Source organism: Leptopilina boulardi, unplaced genomic scaffold (assembly GCF_019393585.1).
Source record: "Leptopilina boulardi isolate dan_hultmark-lab unplaced genomic scaffold, ZJU_Lbou_2.1 LbouV2_310, whole genome shotgun sequence".
NCBI lineage: Eukaryota > Metazoa > Arthropoda > Insecta > Hymenoptera > Figitidae > Leptopilina > Leptopilina boulardi.
Genome location: NW_026137875.1, coordinates 4617311 through 4632619, shown reverse-complemented (window position 1 = coordinate 4632619; position 15309 = coordinate 4617311). Strand labels below are relative to the sequence as shown.

At 27.1% G+C, this 15309-nt stretch overlaps 1 long non-coding RNA gene across 1 annotated transcript; it reads left to right on the top strand.

Annotated features, from left to right (window-relative positions):
• Positions 1-560: 560 nt before the first annotated feature.
• On the top strand, positions 561-14557 carry LOC127283701 (uncharacterized). The gene is made up of 3 exons (XR_007843389.1): positions 561-689; positions 8869-8967; positions 13858-14557. It is a non-coding gene; the product is annotated as an uncharacterized LOC127283701 (long non-coding RNA).
• The last annotated feature ends 752 nt before the right edge of the window (positions 14558-15309 follow it).

The window sequence follows — 15309 nt, the reverse complement described above, 5'->3', positions numbered from 1 at the left end:
AAAATTCATGAGTTATTTAAATTTTAATAATATGACTTAAAAATTTAAAGTTATGATGTATTATTCTTTAAGGAAAAAATTACCACAGCAGCAGGACTTGCAAAAAAGGTATTTATTTTGCAGAATAAAATGTGACTTTTTAGGTTAAAATTAAAAATTTATAATTATTAGTGTTTGAAGTTAATTTATTCTTTTGTATCGAATTAGTTGTATCAAAAAACTTAATATTCGGGTCTACTGGACCCATGGTGCCAGTTAAGGGTTAAAACAAATAAAAAGTTATTAGGCTCTGAGAAAAATATATTTTTTTATTTTGCTTCAAATAAATTTTATTTGTCTCAAATAAAATATTTCCCTGGAGTATTGATGGTACATTTTTTTTTCTCTATTTTAAATTTTGTCAAATTTTGCATGGCTTTAAAAAAAAATTTTTGTTTTTAACATTTATAAGTGGCGGGGTAAAAGGCGCGCGCAACATTTTAACTCTTATGGTGAAAATCAATATTTTCTCCCATATAAAGGATCCGATTCCCGTGGTAACTTCTCACTGTAATTCTGGACTAAGCGCGAATATCTCTCGAGAACGAAAATCTTTAAAATTTGCCGGTACTTAAAATCCATTGAAAAAAAAACAAAAAAAAACACCTATTTTCGTTATAACTTTAAAGTTATAACTAATCATATTAAAGGTATAAAAAAAGTGATAAGTATAAACTTATTCATTTTAAATGTCAGTCACATATTATTTTTCTTTTCTATATTTTAAACGTATACATAAATTTAAAACGAAAAACGGTGCATTTTCCTCACACTTGATACATATAAAAAAAAAAAGAAGTTCTCTATTGTAAGGTGCTATACATGAAAGAATAATAAAAAAGAAGATATTTTTTATTTAAATAGTGAAACGTGAATTTTTGGGGTTAGCGGTAAATTGGCGCGAAGCACGTGGCTGTTTTTGCATCAATGGAATATTTAAAAATGTTACGAAAATAAGCGTGAAAAAAAATAAAGGAGCAATTTTTTGTAATAACTAAATTTTACTGAAGTTCTTTTTTTGAAAAAAGATTTTGTATCTCAGTAAATGTATTGTAGTCATGAAATTAATGAATGAATCTTTCATATGAGCACATGCTTCAGGGACTTGTTGAATGCGCAAGAACTAATAGCCTTTTAACCACGTTTTTTCCTCGTGAGACTTTACTTAAAATATAATATCAAAATAAATTGAAATTCTTTTATAAGAAATAAAAATGAAATAAAAATAATAATTAAAAAATATTTGTTTTAGCTAATTCCTTATTTTTTAACTTGTAATTTTATTTTTGGTGAAAATCAATATTTTCTTCAATTGATATTTTAAATTTATATATTCAATTTGACAGTAACAATTTTTTTTTTATTATTAATTAGTTAATTTTATTCGAACGAATTTTTTATTCGAAGTACTCTCTAAATTTTAAATAGTAAAAATTTTAACTAATTTGAATTAATTAACTTGAATTGAATCATTTTGCTTTTGAATTAGTTAAATTTTACTATAATTCGATAGTAAAATTTTATTCGAACCACTCTTTAAATTTGAATTAGTAAAAATTTGAACTAATTTGAATTAGTGACTCATTTTTTACTTTTGAATTAAATTAAATTTTACTAAATGCGACAGTAAATTTTTTTTTATTATGAATTAGTTAAACTTTACTAATTCGAAAGCAAAAAGTGAGTCACTAATACAAATAATTGGTTAAAATTTTTACTAATTCAAATTTAGAAAGTGGTTCGAATAAAAAATTTATTCACATTAAGGAAGGGTACCAGTGAAAATTTTAAAAGTATTGAAATCTTTGTTAATTTAAGGCGTCAATTTATTATTTGAATTTAATAAGAATATAAAATGATGCGGTAGCTTATGAAAATTTAGAAAAAAATTATTATTTAAGAAAGTTTGTAATAAAAATTAAAATTCAAGAAAAATTAAAATTCTGAACTTCTTCCACAATTTTCAATATTTTTCATCGTCAATTTTCTAAAACACTTTTTTCATCATTCTGAACAATCAATCGTATATGGGTTATAAAAACATTTAATTTTTTCAAAAAATAAACTTTCTAAAAAAATGTTTTAAAAAAAATGTAAAACGTCAAAAATTATTTTTCTTTAATTTTCCATCCAGCGTTTTTTCTGCTATATTTAAAACAAAATATTTTATAATAAAATTTGTATTTAAAGAAGTTGCAAAAAAAATTTCGTTCATTCGAACTTTCAAAACTTTTGGCTCATCAATTTTCAATATTTTTCATTGATAATTTTTTTTTTTTACACTTTTTTAAAATTATTTTTAACAATCAATCGTATGGGTTTTAAAAAAATTTAATTTTTTCATAAAATGGAATTTTTAAAAAAAAGGTTAAACGAAAAGTTATTTTTCTTCAATTTTTCATAATTGAATAAGATTGTAGATTCGAAATAATGTAGAAAAAAGTTGACTAATGTAAATTTCTTTTAAAATTGAACTTTTTCTAAAAATTTGAATATTTTTCATCGTCAATTTTTTTTCCCACTCATTTCTTATAATTTTAAACCAATCAATCGTATGGATTTAAAAAATTTTTCAGTTTAAAAAAAACTAAATTGGTAAAAAATATTTTTTTTTCAATTTTGATAACGTAAAACATTTTTAGATCCTAAATAAAGTTAGAAAAGAAATTGTTGCCTAATAACAATGAAAATTTCAATAATGGTTAAAATTTCATTTGTCTCTCCCTTTAAATAAAAATATATATTTATCTAAGAGCTAAATAATTATTTGAAACAAATAAATTAATGTTTCTTTTTAACTTTCGACATAAATAATATTTTTTCTCCCCAAATGTAATAGAATAAAAAATCAAAAGAATAAATAATAATTAAATTTTACATTCCGAGTTTATTAAAATATGTTCTAAATAATTAATCAATGTAATTATTGTGGACTTTCATATAGTAATTTAGACGTTAAAATTTATTTACTATAATTTTTTAATTATCTGCATTTAAGTAATAATTATTAAAATTTTATGTAATGTTATTATAAAAATTATTTTTCAAATTATTTGACATATATTGTCATTTTATTATTACTAGGATAACATTTACTATTGTAATGCGATGATAAAAATTATTATTACTATTATTATTCAATCGAGATATAAAAAAATATATCTATGGGGAAAAAAGGATAAAACGCTATTACATAAATTTATGAGGAAAAGAAATAAAAATATATTCGTAAAAACCTCACTGAAAGAAATTTTGTTTGAAGCAAATATACCATTTTTTGTATTAATACATTTTTTTCGGTGATATCAAACAAAATTTATTTGATTCAAATAAATATTTATTTAATTCAAATAACTATTTATTTGATCTAATTAAACGTTTAATTATAGTTTGGTTAAATATAACAATAAGTTATTTGATTAATTCAATAAAAATTTGGTTGTTTCAAACAATTTTTTTTTTTTTGATTATTGTAAAATAATCTATAAAATTTCTATGACAAATAATTTTCATAGAAATTTTTTTTTTGAAAAAAGAGATAAAAATAATATTTGTGAAAGGAAAAAGAAAATTCTTAACGGCACAAATAAAAAAAAAAAAAAATACTGGTTAGAAAAGAAAATTATAACTTTTATTTTCCACACGAAAATATTATGTGTGGCATGGTTTAGGCCTCCTGGGGAACCCGCCATGTAAAATAACGGGAACGCGTGCCGCCACAGTACCCCCTGGGTGACGTGGAAAGCTGTGAGATTTTAAGTTAATTATATTGTTCCTATTTTATTACTTGACACTTTTACTTATATAATTTTTTCTTTTCTTTTGTTTTCCATTCTCCAAATTAAAAAGTGTGTTACATGGAAGAAAATTTATATATATATATATAGCATTATAAGTGTGTTCACATTGAATAATGTAAATTTTAACGATTAATTGACGGATCTTAGAATAAAATTTTATTTAAATTGCATACACGTATACTTTCTCCCTGAAGGAGTGAAATTGAACATTTCCTATATATGTAAATTTTAAGTTTAAACATGAAAGACGTGTGCAAATATAAAACGCTAGAGACGTTTTATGGCTTTTAAAGGTTTTTACCAATAATAATTATTATTATTATCCACGAGGAAAATATTTTTTCTTCATTATTAAAAACATTTTGATATTATTCTAGGGAAATATTTTTCTTTTCTAACTTTTTTGGATTTTTTAAAATTAAAATTTATTCTTAATATTTAATGTTATTTTATTTTTCAAATAAGAATAAATTCTAAATTGATATTTTTCATTTTGAAAGTAGGTACCTATATGAATTATTTTTTATATACAATTTTTTGTGTTTAAATTTTTTATAATAGTTTTCTAAACATATATAATTTGTTATTTAAAGATTATAAAAGGATGGAATAAATATATATATATATATAATAGAAAAAGGCAGTAATCATCCGAGTGTTCAGAATAGGAGAAAAAGAAGATGTGCTACAATATATATAGTAATGAGGAAAAGAAAGCATACGAATTTCACCTCCGCCAGTAATCTTGACAGTCAATTGCTAGAAAAACTTAACTAACAAAACATGTGAAATACAGGAAAACGAAGATAATTAATTTTCCAAAGGAGGAATTTTAATTAATTTTATTTTAAATTTTAATTTCCTTGAATTTTGTAAAAAGCAAGTTTACCTAGAAAATAAATGGTTATTTTTTTTATACTACATTTCCAAGTTCAATTTTAATTAGAATTTATATTTAAACTTCATTTACTTTTGAAAATTTTCCACCATTTAATTAAGAAATCTAAATTTAATTTACTAAAATTTTGCATCTATATACTTTAAAAAATTGGAATCAATTTTAATTTTTTTAATATTTAATTCAATAAAAAATGAAAGGGAAAATAATTTTTGGTAAAACTTTTCAGAGGGATTAGATTTTTTTTGTTATTTCGGATAAACAAAAAATTTGACACAAATATAAATCGGTGTTATTTTGGTACACCAGGGGCAATTATTACATTTGGGCAACAAAGTAACTGTAATGTTATTATAGTAAATTCGGTTTTAGAAATCAGAAAAAATTTATAAACGAAAAAATTTTGTTAGAAATGCATAATTAAATAATTTATTAATTAACTTTTTCTCTATTGAGAGTCATTTCTTTTTTCTTAACGGTTTAAACAAAAATTATCTTTAAATATTACGTTCCAAGACGAGGAAAATTTACTTTTTGTTTTTAAATTTTTCAACTGTATACCTATCTCGAGAAAATTTTAATTTTATTTACGACAGCTAAAAATTTTAATTTATTTCTAGGGTCATTCCATTTTATTTCACCTATAGTCGTTGCATGCAGCCTATTTTTAGAAAAATTTGATATTTCGTATTAATGACTTTTAATATCCGTACAATTCATTTTTGACAATTATTTTATGAAATTTTTTTTTTTATTTACGTTGAAATTTAGTTTTTAAGTTGAGTTTCACGGAAAATAGGTTAGTTTGACAGTTTTGCTTTTTATAAAAACGATTCAGAAAAAATTTAAAGAAAGAAAATAGATGAGTGCTGCCATCTACCTTCTAAAAAGCTCGGCTTTATTGATTTTATCGACAAATTTTTTCTCATGCATTTTAGGTTATGTTTGTTTATAAGCTGTCACTTTTTAATTATCGAATTGCACATCCCTGCTAAAAATAAAATCAGAAATCAGTCTCAAAACGTCAGAAATCCTGACGTTTTGAGACTATTTTGATGTTCTGTGATGCTGCTGACTAATTCTGACTTAAATAGTTTTTATGGGCCTGACGTTTTCTAAAAAGTGACGATTTCTCACTACGTTTTATTTTTTTTATAAAAAGGGTTCCAAGAGAGGTACCAAGGCCACTCAAACCCACCATATAACTCTATTATATTATATATTCCCTTTTTCCAACAGAAGGGTCCTTTCGAGGGTCCATCAGGTTTTATGACATTTTAATGCAAAATAAAAAATTATTTAAATTTAAATAAATATTTTTTTAAATGTTATATTTGTAATTTATAGATTTTAACGATTCCAATGATATAAAACATTATGTAAAAACTCTAAAATTACATAATGATTATACAATAAATACTCCATTAATTAAAATTAATTCTCAATAATTTAAAAATATTTGCAAAAAATTTTATATCGTTGTAATTGTATTAACATGTACATTACGAATATAATATTTAAAAATCATTTTTTTCAAATGCAACAATTTTTAATTTTGCAATGAAAAGCCATAAAACCATAAAAGATCCTTCTGGCCTATACTTTTCTTTTTGTCCTTTTCTAACGTACATATAATATATATGGAATCAAGTTTGTAAGACAAGGACAGAAAAGGGAAGGCGTCAATGACTACGACTATACTTTTAAAGTCCCTACTTCAAATTTGTATTTATTATTTTACAGTAAGCTAGTTTCCTTACATTTAGTTATAAGAAAGCAACATATGTTGAAAACCTATTCTTACCATTGTGTTAACTCTATATATATATATATTTGAAAAAAATTAGAAATCGCTGGCTATTTCACATAAAAGTTTATTTTTTTACAACTATAGATGAGCAAAAACATTCTGGTCTCTTGTAAAATAGAATATATGAATTGATCGCTCAATCAATCTCTGAGCGAATTTGATCCAGTTTCCACTAAATATAAATTTGATTTGAACCAAATATTACATCTAATTATAGTGCAGTATGCTAAAAAGAGAAATTAAAATTAGTAATTATTTAGTTGATTTGTGGAAGAATTATGTTAAATTGAATTTTAATAATATAGTAATTAATATATGCATATTAATTAATTCTTATCATTATAATTAATTATAATAGTGATGAATGTGCTAAAACGTGAGCGAAAAACCTGATAAAATTCGCTCAGAGTTTACTTGAGACAATCCGGCAGTATCTTATTATTCTAGACTATTTTATTTGTATATTACACATATTCTTTTAAGTTCGAATTCAAATAATATTTACATACGAATTTTTTGTTTAATTAAATATTTGCTGAAGCAAATTTTATTAATTGAATACATTAATATATGATAATTGGACTACAAATGTTTTTTGATCAATATAACAATATACCTATTACTATTTTAACTTTACTTGTTAATTTTTAAAAATTATAAAATTTTTTAAAAATAATAATAATAATTATCAACAAAATATGTTGATAAAATTGAAAAAAAGTAATAAGATCTTCTATTTTCATAAAACCGTATTCTATTTTTAAGATCTCAGTTAGGTTAGTTTAGCTCAGGGGTTAGGTATTCGGTTTGCGTTCGTTAGGTTGTGAGTTCGATTCCCTGCGTTTGCGAGATTTTCTTCGATAGGAGTAAATAAATATAATAAATTGTAAAAATAATAATTAAGAATGTGTAACGTAAAGATAAAAAAATGTTGTACGATAATTTATTTTTTTAATGATAAAATATTGATTTTTTTTAATTTTTAAATATTTGTAGTCAGAATTCATGAGAAGTAAGTCAGGAATCTTCAAAACTATTTTATAGAAAGAAATGTCATTTAACATCACAAATAGTCACAGGGTTTAATGATTTATGGTATGGCAAAAAAAAGGGTCTCCGACCCTCATAAAAAATCTGACTACTATTGACGATTCTTTGACTAAACCTCACTTATTGTGGTGTTCTGTGACTGCAATCGTAACAAAAACAGTCTCAAAACGTCAGAGATCCTGACTAATTTTTTGACGTTTTGTGATTTTATTTTTAGCAGGGATTGTCTTTGATTTTCTGTTATTTTCATTTTCAAATTAAATAGTGAAATGGTCTCCGCAATTGTACTATTACCAAAATATCTGAAAAAAATTCGTTTAATTTTGAGTCGATTCAATTCGGTCATGATTGATATAAATTGATTAAATTTTTTGCATCAAAAAATGAGACCGTTTCGTGTATCATTTCTAAAAATGATACACAAAACTATCTCTTTTTTGATATATAACTTATGTGCATCAAAACGTTGCAAAGATTTGATGCAATTTTTAGTCTCAATTTGATACTTTTAGGAAAACTGTGAATTAAGAAAGTTTCGCGCTAAACATTTATTGAAGTGTGACATTTAAATCTTTACACAATTTTCACTAAACATTGCAATAAAATATTCCGTACATTTCAAATAAATCTTTAGGAAATCTTTAGAAAAGTTTCGGTGCTGTGGAGGATGTATGAATTAAAATTTTTTAAAATCATTCCTAAGCTACAAAAAATTCATTAATTGTAATGAAGTTCTTATAATAAAGAATTATTGTTAAAAAGATTCCATATACAGCTTAATTCGAAGAAAAAATTTTTTACTTTATTTTATGAATAAAAACAAAGTAAAATTTTTTTTCTAATATAACTGAAACAAAATCGTCAAAAGAATATCAATAACATACATATAACTAAAAAGTTGAAAATATTTTTTTTATAAGTTTAGAATTTTGGTTATAATAGAAAGAAAAAAAATTACAATTTTCGCAACCCCCATAATAGTCTCGATTGACGGTGTATATCAGTTCCCACAGTCATATATCAGCAAATATATTCTAAAATGGTCAATTATAGAGTGTTACTGTGAGTTATTTTCTCGCTTGTCTTTTTTTCTGATATTTGTACAACATATTAGCTCACTAAAAAAGGAAAAAAAACTTATATATATATATATGTGTGAATGGGAAATCGTGACTGCTTTTTTTTGCACGCAATCATGCAGTGTAGACTAAATTACTTTCCCCTAAATCTTGAACACATTAACGATCCTTCCCTCATTACTAAAATTTCAGTCGATGATTACCCGTTTGCCGTGCACACACATACACAACAAGAATGCTGCCTTATTTTATGCAAAGATGTTCAGAAAACCACTTGCAATCCAATTTGAGGTAAAAAGGTGTTGTTTAACTTATCCGCCCCTTTCTTCTCTCTCGGCCTGCTTCCCAAAAAGAGAAACTTGTTAATGATTATGATTATATTTGTGATAAGGAGGTCGGTTCAACTTGGGTTAAATGTAAATAATAATAATGCACTTTTATACATATATATATATACCTACACCATGAGGAAAAACATTATAACAAATACGTGAACTTTGGTATGTAAATTCAACTATTGAGAATTATTAGGAAATTGAATCAATTTTCATGTATTAATTATCATTTATCTTTTACAATTTTTTTTTCTATTTCCTTCAAAGAAATGGAAATTTATTGATTTCAATATATATAAATAATTGTATATTATTTTATTGACTCAAGATGCTGAATATTAATAACTCATTATAGAAGATGAAAAAAATTCTTTGCTTTTACAGAGTTGTTATTAAAATTTTCATTATAATTTTCCCCGACTTCCGCAGACTTTGTGTTTTTCCTTGACATTTTCGAATTTTGTTCTTTTTTAGGGTTTCGTGGCCCATGGCCGAAAGCCTTATAGTTTCACTTTGGCGTCCGTCTGTCCGTAGTATATTTTGGGGCCAACAGCTCCCAAAATCAAATTTTAGGGCACAGATCCCAAATTAAAATTTTGGGGCACCACAGATCCCAAATTAAAATTTTTGGGCCCCACAGATCCCAAATTAAACTTTTGGGGCACCACAGATCCCAAATTCGAATTTTGGGCAAACATAGCTTCCAAATTCGAATTTTGGGGCACCACAGATCCCAAATTCAAATTTTGGGCAAACGTAGCTTCCAAATTCGAATTTTGGGGCACCACAGATCCCAAATTCAAATTTTGGGGCACCATAGCTCCCAAATTCAAATTTTGGGCCCCCACAGATCCCAAATCTCCATTTACTGAATGGACATTTTCCCGAATGGACATTACATGAATGGACATTACATGTCCCATTAGTTAACATGCCCCTATAATTGACATGTCCCAGTAGTTGACCTGTCTCAGTAATTGACATGTCCCTATAGTTGACATGTCCCAGTAGTTGACATTAAAATTTAAAGCGCCACGAAACCCTAGATGTAGGCGCAATTGCGCCTAGTTCTTTTCCTATTTTTTTTGGGTTTCGTGGCTCAAAGTCGATTTTGTTTGGTACAAGGAATCTCGCTCTTCTACTCATTTACCATAACTTAACGCAAAAATAATAAAAATAAAGCAATAAATAGTAAAATAATGTATTATATCATAGTTTATTCAGCGGCCACTCGCTCGAATTGGCGCTGTTTACTGGAGCACTGACACACTCAAGCAACGTCTGTGTATGCGCCACCATCTTTGTTTTCATTTTCGTTTAAAAATGCCACTTTTTAAACTTCATTTTTTAATAATTTTACTCAAAATTATGTATTTTTCGGAGAACAGCGAGATTCCTTGAACCCAAATCTATTATCCCTCAAAATTTTAGACAAAAATCTTTTTTCATTTTAGAATAAGATGTATACTACCAAAACACATTTTCCCATACTAGGTCACGTGGGAGGTTCCCACATACCCTTAAGTGATTCTTTAGTATTAATTTAAAATTTCTAAGTTCAATTTCAATGAAATAAAAATAAATCGGTGGTGTAGTGTGAAAAATCTCACACGATTTAATCATATTGTCCTGCAACGATGGAGGTCTGTGAATTTTTTTCCTGAAATAACCAATCTTGAAAAACCTGTAATTCTATAGGAAAATGAGACATTGTAATGATAAGTTGCTCGAGAGTTGAACTCGACTCTATATAGTATCCTTTTTCCCATTAACGCAAAATACGTAAGTGAAAATTATTTATTTCAATTTTTTCTCTATTTTCATAACTGTACATATTGAAATAAAACATTCTTAATATTAGATATATAGAGGCGAATACTTTTATTTTGATAAAATTTTTCGTTTTCAAATTGACGAGGATTTTTCTTTTAAATTTCATACTGGGTATTTTACACCATTATTGAAAAATGAAAGTGAAATGTTAACTTACTTCCGAGTTAAATAATATGTATATATATATATGTAGTCACGAACTGACATTATTTTTTACATTATAACTCAGTATGGTGTTAATTTTAATGGTGTACAATTTTAACTTTTTATGTGCCTTAAGTTCCGAACGTTCAAATGAACGAAATAATTTTTTTAGTCTATAAATTTTTTAAAAACTACTACAGCAATGAAAAATAAAAAAGTATCTTAAACATTTAATAAATTATTAATACATTTTTGAAATAATAAAATTTGAAAGTAAAAACCCAAGTAAATAAATTTTTCGTTCATTTGAACGTTCAGGCACATCTTATTTTTATATTTTATTTTTTGATAACATGCAGTCACCAGAGTTCAGAATGCAAATTACTAAGTACAATTTACAGTAAAACGTCCAAAATGTGACGCATTTATGGAGTCTGTCTTTTAACCCCTTCGCAGTCCAGTTAAAAATCGCTGGTGGGCCTAAAACGGTCCGAAAAAAAAGTTTCCAAAAAAATATGACTTCATCATATTTAAGGTTTTTGTGGTCGCTGAATTCGAATTTAAGGTCAGTTTTTCAAAATTCAAAATGGCGGATCCAATATGGCGGACTAATTTTAAAAAAATTGATCCGATTTTCCTGAAATTTGTTACTCGGGGGTTTTTGGGGTCGCTAAATTCAAATTTAAGGTCAGTTTTTCAAAATTCAAAATGGCGGATCCAATATGGCGGACAAATTTTAAAAAAATTGATCCGATTTGCCTGAAATTTGTTACTTAAGGGTTTTTGAGGTCGCTGAATTCGAATTTGAGGTCGTTTTTTTAAAATTCAAAATGGCGGATTAAATTTGGTGACCAAATATATTAAATAATGTAAAAAGTAATGTGTTTCGGCCGAAAATCGTTACTTGGGGGTTTTTGGGGTCGCTGATTTCGAAAATTCCAAAAATCTCTAAAAAACGATTTTCGGTGGAAACACATCAATTTTCAAATTGTCTGCCATATTTGTCCGACATATTGGATCCGCCATTTTGAATTTTGAAAAACTGACCTCAAATTTGAATTCAGCGACCCCAAAAAACTCCGAGTAACAAATTTCAGGCAAATCGGATTGATTTTTTAAAAATTTGTCCGCCATATTAGATCCGCCATTTTGAATTTCAAAAAACCGACCTCAAATTCGAATTCAGCGACCCCAAAAACCCCCGAGTAACAAATTGTGGTCAAAACGCATTAATTTTTAAATTATCCGCCATATTGGGTTGCCATATTGGATCCGCCATTTTGAATTTTGAAAAACCGACCTCAGATTCAAATTTAGCGACCCCGAAAACCCCTGAGCAACAAGTTTCATGTAAATCTGATAAATTTTAAGTTTTCATGGTCGCCATTTTGGGTCCGCCATTTTGTTTTTTTGAAATCTGACTTTAAATTTTGATTCAGCGACCCCAAAAACCCCCGAGTAACAAATTTCAGTCGAATCAAATTAAATTTAGTATTATATTTTTGCGGTGGCCATATATGGCCACTTGCACAAAGGTGGCACGACTTTTTTTGGCCACATATGGGCCCTGGACTGTCAAGGGGTTAAAGGCGTTTACATACCTCACAGGTTTTAGAATCCCAAAAAAAAAATAGATGCTACTTTTTGACGGGAGAGTTTAAAATTAGGTTTTGAATATTTCTGAAAAATACAATGATATGGAAAATAAATTAATTTTTAAGTTTATTTTATATTACAAGTATAATTTATGTATCATTTATTCTTCATACCATTGTACTTTTCAGAAATATTTAAAATCCAATTTTAAATTCTCCGCCAAAAAATAGCATCTGTTTTTTTCGGTATATCGAAAACTAGTAAGCTGGTTGGTGGTTTCCATTGTCCCCACTCGCCAAAGTTCTCACTCGCCATTTGTCATAATTCTCGTCAACTACCTCACCCTGCTCTAGTGAAACTTTAGTGATTTTATTGTTAAAATTAAAAGTTACTATAAAGTTAATAAATTACTAGAGCAGGATGCGATAATTGACGAGAATGATGAGAATTATGACAAATGGCGAATGGGGACAATGGAAACCAACCAGGTGTTTAAATATCTTTATAAAAACCCACCCGAAAAAGGTCCATGTCAGTTGTACTTTGATACCAATTTTAGTTATCAAAAAATGATCCAAATAACCCACTTGGAAAGATTCCCCGGAAAGTTCCCCCTGGAGGTTCTATCATAATTCCATCGGAGTTCCAAAGAATTTCCGATAGACTTCCAACGTAATTCCGTCGCAATTCCATCGGAGTTCCAAAGAATTTCCGATGGAACCCCTGGAGGTTCTATCAGAATTCCGCCGGAACTTCCAACGTAATTCCATCGGAATTCCATCGGAGTTCCAAAGAATTTCCGATAGACTTCCAACGTAATTCCATCAGAGTTCCAAAGAATTTCCGATGGGATTCCGACGGAATTAGGACTCTAAAAATTTTGAAAAAAAATTGTTGGAAAAAATTGCGTCAGAATTCCGTCGGAATCCCATAGGAAATTCTTTGGAACTCTGATGGAATTCCAACGGAATTACGTTGGAAGTTCCGGCGGAATTCTGATAGAACCACCAGGGGGCACTTTCCGGGGAATCTTTCCAAGTAGGAATGCAGATCAAGTTGAACCGTATGGGTATCAAAACATTGCATAATTTGATCCAAATTTTAGGATAAAATTTTAATACCTTCCTGTGAATATTAACTGCAACCAAAAAAAAATGAAATTTAAAATTGATTTTCATCAATCGCGATATATTCGTACACCCTTCTTTATTTCTCGTGGACAATAATTATATCAGAAAGTGAAAATTGAAAAAATAATATTTTTCTGTTCAAGCCTATATATAACGACAACGATTTGGTATATATATATATACACATATATTTATTGACTGAAAATTCACGGATGGTGATTTTGGAGTCTCTTGGAATGGCGAATGTAGGTGAATTAAGGCTGCAGATCCTCCTCGACCGACATAGATCGTGATCGTTCCTTCGTCTCTCGGAATTGGGCTGGAAATGCGAGAGAGAAAGAGAAAGAAAAAAAAGAGAGGTACCCATTAAGAACCACTGTGGCACCTGACTGCGGTTGCAATTGAAGTACACATTGTCGCTCTGGGCTGGTCCGTGGAAGAACAAAAAAAAAAAAAAAAAAAAAATGTCGGAGAAATGTGGATTCGATCTCGCATAATTTATGAAGAAGTCAAGTGAAAAAGAAATTTGGTCCAAAAGAACAAGAAATCTAGGTCTCAAGGAAATGTGTACAACGAGGGGGAATTTACTCAGGTAGTCAAGTGTACACTCTTCCTGTAATACTTGTGTAATAATGTGTAATACCGTGTAATAATGCGTTATTACGGTGCTGTAATAACGCAAAAAACTCTGTAATATCTCTGTAATAATGTGTAATACTCTGTAATAACGTGTAATAACTTAGTAATAAAGGTAATATGAGGTGTAATACCGGTAGTCAAGTGTACACGTTTTTAACTAGTAAATTCCCCCTCGGTGTACAATTTCATAATTTATACTGAATAATAACCGCAATGATGGAATATATATTTTTGAATGATAGAAAATTTTGTCTCTTTTGTATATATATATATTGAAAATAAAATGTTTAATAAAAAATTTAATGACTTATTTATAGTATTTTTTTTTAACATTTATTAAAATCTGTAATTCAGTTAGAGTTCAGTTTTATAATTTTTTATTTAAAAATTTGATTGAAAAATAATTAATCAATTCATTTTATAGTAGAACAGTCACAATTATATTGGATATAATAATAATAATAATCATTACTGTTTTTGAATTATTAGATTAAAGTTATTTTAACGAAAGATACAAAAATTTAAACAATAAAAAGTATTTTAATAAAAAAAAAAGTATTAATCTCAATAGGATGTTTTAAGGAAAATTTATAACATTGTTATTTCATTTGGCCACGGATGAAGTGAGCTCATAATCAAATTAGGCTAACGCTTTCGTCACGCAAGGGTACATCAAATTATGCTTCAAAGTAGCCGCCCCTTATTAATAAACATAATCTACAGATGCTCAGCGTGTAATTTACGCAGTATCATTTTAATCGCTAGAAAATTATTTTCACAACTACAAAACATTTCTTATGTTAACATTATTATTTTCATATATATTTTTTTTAATTTGACGCGCTCTGAAGAAAGGGACATAAGAAGCAACAAGTTATAGGTTATGTTTTGAAATTTTTAAGTGAAAATAGTAAAATACAAAAAAAGGATGAACTTTCAATATACAAATTATTAAT